This window comes from Cyprinus carpio, chromosome B8 (genome assembly GCF_018340385.1).
Source record: "Cyprinus carpio isolate SPL01 chromosome B8, ASM1834038v1, whole genome shotgun sequence".
NCBI classification, from domain to species: Eukaryota; Metazoa; Chordata; class Actinopteri; order Cypriniformes; family Cyprinidae; genus Cyprinus; species Cyprinus carpio.
This window is the reverse complement of record NC_056604.1, coordinates 5,926,449-5,933,525: the sequence shown is the minus strand read 5'-3', so window position 1 is coordinate 5,933,525 and position 7,077 is coordinate 5,926,449. Positions and strand designations below refer to the sequence as shown.

The window sequence follows — 7,077 nt, the reverse complement described above, 5'->3', positions numbered from 1 at the left end:
ACCATAATATGTTTGCAGATATTTAGAAAACGTTCACATACTCAAAGTTCACATACTTGTTTCTCTTAAAAACAATGCTACAGTTAGTTTTCTATTTTGAAATGTGCGTTCCATGTCGGAATGTCTGTTTTTGTTTTAGTTTGTGTGATTCCGGCCACTTCCAGTTTACCCAATAGTATTTCGACACTCTGGGGTGCCAGTTGATGGAAAGCTCAGCATACTGCAGACATGGAAGCTTTCAAATGTTAGTTGTGTTTGGTCCTGTTGCTTATCCTCGACCTGGCAACCCATGTGACTGAGGAGTGAGCAGGAGAAACAGCTCTCTCCAGTATTTAGAATTTGGACTTCAGAACCCATTTCAACCGCTACCTGTCAATGCTGCATACTGCACCTTTAAGAAACCCAAGCTGTTTGCATATAAGTCATTATGAATAACCGGTTATTAGTATCAGCTGAGTATGGTGCATCCCTAATCATACTTATTCAGGATATGCAGAGAGAACAGTATGTAAAACATTTGCTGGCCTGACACAGCAGCACTGAATCGAGTTTGGGGCGGGGCTAAATATCTGCTATCTGGTGTAATCAATAAGTATGGAAGAATTGGTTTTGAATTCGCTAAAGCTGCAGAAATGACTTCATCTTTAAGTTTGGAACAGAATGTAAGCGCAACAGGTATTTAGTAGAGATCCAAAGTGTGGAATGTGTCTTGTTTTCTAGGTGAAATATCTAATCATCTTTTCAAGCAGTGTAAATTGACCTGAGAAGCAAAACTGTGTGAAGTGATAAAGTTTGTCTTCAGTCTGGTCTCTAGACACAGCTCAGCTTTCTCCTTCAATGTGAATTTTCTCCTGATTTTCCTCCTCCAAGCATAAATTGTGAATATGATCGTTTAGAAAATTAATAGCACATCTCTTCTCAATAAGCAGCATGATTTGAGGTTTCATTCATGTCTGTAGCACAAACAATGCGGGATGAGTTACACGCTGATGTTTAACAATTCAAGTTCAAGATTTGTTTATATCACTAATTATGAGCGACGGTAATAGTAATGCTGGCTTTAGCGAATAAAAAGCTTTCAGTTGTCTTAGGCCTTTAAGCAATCCTTCAGTCAGCTCCAGCAGCAGCTTGTTTGAATCCAGGCTGGAGGGAAGGGATGCCAGGCCCAGGCCCTGGCACTGCCAGCTCTCACTCTCTCTGGCACAGATGTCCACGTCTCCAGGGACAGGCATCTGTACTCATCCACACCGATAAACGTGCAAATCATTTGCGTATTCCATGTTCACACTCGCACAGTCTCCTGGTTATGTGACAACGTGTGACTGGAACAGGCTGATCTGGAGGAAAGAAAAGTTATGTTTAAAACAACAAGAACAAATGCAGCTTCTTAGAGCCATGACATTCTCTGAAAATGATTTTACATGAAAGCAAATACACATTTTCTATAAATTTGTGTGTGTGTGTAAGCAAAACTGTTGATATAATATAATTGTGAAGTGCATTTTGTTGCTACAGTATATACTGTATATACTGCTATATACACTATAACGTGTGTGTGTGTGTGTGTGTGTGTGTGTGTGTGTGTGTGTGTGTGTGTGTGTGTGTGTGTGTGTGTGTGTGTGTAAGCAAAACTGTTGTGCAGTGCATTTTGTTGCTATACGCACACAAACACACACACTCTCTAAAATGTGTGTGTGTCATTTGATAGATAGAGAGATAGATAGCTAATGTGTTTATATAATGTTTGATAGACATAGAAAAAAATTAAATCTCCTATAGTCAAAACTTGATGTTGATTAGAATTTTTATTTTTATTTTATTTTATTTTTTTGAGCCTAAGATAATTGAAAAAGCTTTATTTATGAGACTGTAAGTTGTGATCAGCTCTTGTATGTGTCGGGTCCTCTTTGGCTGTAAGTGTTGGAATCGATAGCTGGAGTGTGTTCTGCTGACACAGTGTACACTGTGTAGTGCGTTCCACTGGTTTTCGCTGTGCTGCACTTCCTAGTATTTATTTTGGCACTCTCTCTGTTGCACACACACCACCTGTGAGTGACATTGTTAGATTTAGTGATGGTGGCTGACGTATCATTTCTCTCCGTGTCACATGGGCTGATTTCCCATACTCCCCCACGACGGGCCTCTTAACTGTGTGATTATTCATTTTCACTCTGTTGAATATAGACTTCCATGTCGTTGCTAGGTGACAGGTAATTTTCAGCATGTGTTTTAATTAACAAGGGCACAGGAAAACCCACATAAAACAGTTGTTCCAATTCTGTGACAAGAAGGATATTATGTCTCTGCTTTCAGCTAATATCTGTCTCATAGCAGGTGGGCAAGTTACAGAAAAGCAGACGTGTGACGCAAGCTGAATTCAAGGCGTTCTGGTTTACAGGTGCAATCACTCACAAATGCACTTTTGGGTGTCAAAATTGCCCCAGCAGCAAATATGTAAGCAGTTCTGTTCCAGGTGAGTGTCCAGATTCTTTTCTCTTTCGAAAAAGTACTGTGATTGTGTAGAATGTAATGTTATGATGCTTTTATAAATGAGTGTTTGACATGACATCTCAAACTCAATCTAAAACATTTTTCTAATTTGTCTACAATTATTATTATGCCCGCAGGTTTTATGAGCTCATGTTAATTAATTGAATAATTGTTCTTTTAAAAAATTAATTTGTCACACTGCAGGCTATTTGAGTGAACCACAAAAAAATAAAAAATAAAATAAATGCTCATAATGGTGAAAAAAGCACCAAAATACACACTTTTTGTATGAGTTTTAATCTTTGATAATGGAAAAAAATAAGGAATTAATTTAATCAGTTTATTTCAATGAATTAATAATAATTGATTATGGAAAAACTTGTTTTTTTTTTTGTTTTTTTTGTGGTAATTCCCTCAGAAATTGATAGCAAATTTCAAAATTTATTACAAAGAAACATTGAATTAAACATAAAAAAAAAATGTAATTATTTTTAATTTCTTTTGTTTGACACATTTTTTTTTTTTTTTTTTAGTTAAGCTTCCAATACTGTTGGAATACATTTTGCAAGCAAATGTTTAATAAATTTTACCTTCCATTTTAAATTCCATGTTTAATTCAATGTGTGACTTGTTGTTTCTTTGCAATTGTTTGTGAAATTTACTAGTAATTTCTAAATCAAAATAGTTTCTTGTGTCCACTGAAAAAAAATGGTGTATGATTTGTTTTAAAACATTTTTCACACAGAAATTGCTTGTAGTTACTAAGAAATGACAAGTGACACATTGAATTAAACATAAAATGTTTAGTGAGAAATTGTATTCTCTTGTAAAATGTGCTCCAATATTTATTTATATAGGTTTTAATATAAAAATTAAAATATAAAATTAAACCTGTGTTATTTAAATAACACTCAAATGGGCTTTAAAGAGTACTGACATCATAGTAGTGTTGGAAAAACAGTGTGTAGTACTTTGTACCAAATCCACGGTAATGTGTGGTGAATGTGTAATGTGTTAAATACTTCAGTGTGGAGCCCAATGATCATGATCACCATTGAAACATGGATTTGAGATTTTCTCTTCCCAATATTCTGTTGAATACTGAGCTCCACTAATTCCCACAGGACTACCCCACTGACAACAATGCTGTGCAACCTGCTCTTGGGGTACTGTATAAAAGAATTGTTGCTTGGCAACAGTTTGAGCTCCACTTTGAAGTTTTACAAATGTTTTCCGCAGGATGGCAAAAAGCAATGAAATGCCACATGAAAACTACAGCATAATAAAACAGCAAAAACACGCCATCCAACAAAATGTCTGACTGCGTCAGGGTTTTTATCTTAACTAAACCAAAACCATAAAAAAACATTTACTGTTTACTTGAAATAAAATAAATAAAAAAAAAGTATTTATTTTATTTCATTTGCAAAGGCAACATTTCTCATTTTTGTTTACTTTTACTTGAAGTACTACTAAAATCCCTAAAACCAATAAATAAAAGGGAATAAAAAACTATACACACACACAAACATATACAGGCATATGTAGTTTGTGTGTGTGTGCAAGTATGTATAGTTTTTTTTTATTATTCATTTTATTTATTGTTATATGTTTCTGTTATACTATATACACATATAGACATTAAAAATTAAAAAGTAAAATAACAAACACTTCAAAATTACAAAATTAAATTTTTTCACTTTTAAAAATTATTTTCATCTATCAAAATAAAAAATATATAGACACTAAAAAATAATGCTAATAAACAACAAAAGCGCACAGCAAAATTACAAAAACTTTAAATATTTGGGTGTTTTTTTAGCTAGTTCCAAAGGCAACATTTATTTTTATTTATGTTATGTTTTATTTTCACGTGAAGTACTTAAATAACTAAAACTACAAAATAAAAGTAATAAATAAAAATTAATGAAAACCACATTTAAAAAAAACTAAAGCTAACAAAAATTACTAAAAAAATAAAATAAGTAAAAACGGGGTGGGGGGTAAATTTAAGTTAAAAACAGGAAATATAAAAATAAAATCTAATTCAAAATATTTACAAAAATGTAATAGTATGTTAATGATATTAAAATATCTGCTGCATATCTTACACTTTATTATCACAAGCTAACAAACCACAGATTCTTCTTAAATATTCTATTTAAATGCATAACTACATGTACTAAAAATATGTATACTGCATGTACTAAAAATCATGTGTCTTTTTAAGGAGAAGTGTGTTGTTAGTTTTATAAGTGATCAGACTGATGATTTTCAAGTGGTGGATGTCAAATTATGAACAATTACACGGAAGTTGACTTTTTTTGACCAGTTCGCAACCATTTAGAACACATTAGCGACATTCTAACAACAACACCCAAGCATTTTGTACAGACAGACACTGTTCTATTTTCTTTGAGTCAATGTAAAATTCTTATTTCCACTGTAAAAGTCTGTCTTTAATTATCTGTGGCAGGTTGTCTTCTGTTTACACATATGGCACAAGGAAATAACTTTGAAGTGAGCTCGCAGCGCTAGATGAAAAGGGTGAAATAAACTGCTTTACGGCGACAGGGGCAAATGAAGGACTACTGCTGGCGCTTTAATAAGATCCCTCATCAGAATCCAGCCAGTTCCTTCACGGCCTCTCGGGGAGGGGGGCCTTCTGTGGTTCGGACCCTCCAAAGTGCACACGTAATTTGACTAACAGCTGCAGTGGCTTATAGAGGCCAGATGTGCAGTGTAAGAGAGGAGAGAAAAGCCGAACGAAGGGGTTCGGGGTGAAAAGCAGGCCCTGTCAGGGGCCCGAGTGCCTAGCAGTTAAATGAGAGAGAGCTATTGTCATGCATGCTGCTCGCTTTTTATGGTGACTTCTGCAAATTACAAGGATGTAGGCATCAATTTTCACATGGGGCTTCGCCGCGGACGAGTGTGTGTTCCAAAAACTTCATGCCATTTACACTTGCTTTATGAGCTGAGCTCCAGCAAAACTTTCTGCTATGAGTCTGCTTAAGTGGTAAATGTGGAAAGCACTTAAACAAGAGTATCTTTTAAAGAGAGACAGTATAATAAAAGTAGAAGATGATGGTGTTTAAACATGAAATCTGTATTTGAACCAAAAATAAACCAGCTAAAAATGGACTAAATGTGTATTATCATATAGCAGTTAGACTATATATACAGAGTAGAAGAACTGTTATCTTAAAGTCAACCGAACTGGCATTTGCAATCCATTCTAATCAGGTATTTTATGTATTTTCTAGAGAGACAGAGAGAGAGAGAGATTTTTAAAATGTTCTGTAGTATCATTGAGATGTTATTTTATATAGGTTTTTAAAAAATATTTAATACCAAAAAGTAATTTTTTTTTCCATTTTCAAATTAATTTTAGTTAATTTTGTCATTTCATATTGTGTTTTCTTCTACTTTTATTAGCTATTTTTATGTTTATATATTTTACATTTTTATTTCTTTTTTTGTGCATTTTTATTCAAGTTTTAGTTTTACATCAAGCTAAATGAGAACATTGCTTTGGCAACTAAAATAGGTTTATTTTTTATATTTAATGTTTAATTTTAAAATAAATGTAATATTTAATATTAATATATTAAAGTCCCAAGAACCCGTGGTTTCTTCGCTTCGCGTCATGCCTAACAACGCCCCTTAGCTGTTATAAATTCACTATAAACCACAGCTTCATGGGGCTTATTGCTTTTATAAAACGGTTATTCCATATACGTAGTGAGGTTTCACAGAATAAAACAGAGCAAATAAAGTGTAATGATATTAATAAAAACAGTATTCTTCCACCAAATAATGTAGTTCCTCAGAAACAGTTGTGGTTTTATTTAACTATAATATGTAATAACCCTGTATTCAAAATTCAGACAAAATGATGTACAAGACTTGATTTTAGTTAAGTGAATCATTAAAAAGTGGGCGTTACCAGAATGCAGCCTAAAACAAAGCCTAACTAGCTAGATGGTTAATAGTTAGCATTATCCAAGCAATGTCAGCTGAAATAAAAGTCATTTCAGAGCAAGAGCAAGAGCAAGTAACAAACCTTGTTTGTTAGGTTTCATGCTATTTTTAAATGCATGTAGTCTTGTAAGAAATAATAGAATTGCTTTGATCAAAATATGAGCTTCAGATTTGTGTTTTTAAATGCTTGATTGCTTGGAAGAAAACGTCGAGACTATAGTAATTGACATTATGCCTTATGGAACTGAACCTGCAACATTATTATGAGATTGAGACTCTCTCTCACACATCACTGATTCAACTTTATTTGTGATTTGGTCTAAATTTATGTTACCATGGCAATCACAAGAACCTGTCTGTGTTTCAGCTATATGGTTTTCATGTTTCCACCAGACAGATTGCAAAATAACCTGCAGGTTTTCTGTTGACAGAGCTCCTCCAACCACCAGGGGGCAGCGAGGGGAACACAAGGTTAAAGATCATGTGGCAGGGCTGTTGCTGCACAAATGCAAAGATATTCTTTGCATTTATACATATAAATTATGCAATTTTGCTGATTTTTGAATCTTAAGTTGTCTAAACAAATAAACAGGCCGCCAGGCATGT

General features: G+C 33.9%; 1 long non-coding RNA gene across 1 annotated transcript; it reads left to right on the top strand.

Moving 5' to 3' along the window:
* Positions 1 to 552: 552 nt before the first annotated feature.
* Positions 553 to 7,077, top strand: LOC122138221. The gene is made up of 3 exons (XR_006155399.1): positions 553 to 662; positions 2,332 to 2,473; positions 6,903 to 7,077. It is a non-coding gene; the product is annotated as an uncharacterized LOC122138221 (long non-coding RNA).